Consider the following 332-nt stretch of genomic DNA (forward strand, 5'->3'; position numbering starts at 1 on the left):
ACCCATTATTCAAACAAAATAAAGTCCCATTCCAACCCCAAATAAAAAAGAAAAGATATACGAATTAAAATACCATTTGGTAACATTCTAGAGATAGCCACACACAAAAGACAATAACAACGGATAATGCATAAATCTCTCTGTGTTGGCTTCTCCCTTTCCCCATTACAATGAGTATCCCCACTGAATTAAGTAAATTATATGTTATTCCGCTCATAAATAATGTGAACGCAAATAAAAAAAAGAAAAGAGATATTATTTACCAGAACCACACAATTGCAGAGTGAGACACACCACAAGGTGCACAGCAATAATCTGCTTACAAGTATAAA

This window comes from Trypanosoma theileri (genome assembly GCF_002087225.1).
Source record: "Trypanosoma theileri isolate Edinburgh chromosome Unknown TM35_Tth_69_V1, whole genome shotgun sequence".
Lineage (NCBI taxonomy): Eukaryota > Euglenozoa > Kinetoplastea > Trypanosomatida > Trypanosomatidae > Trypanosoma > Trypanosoma theileri.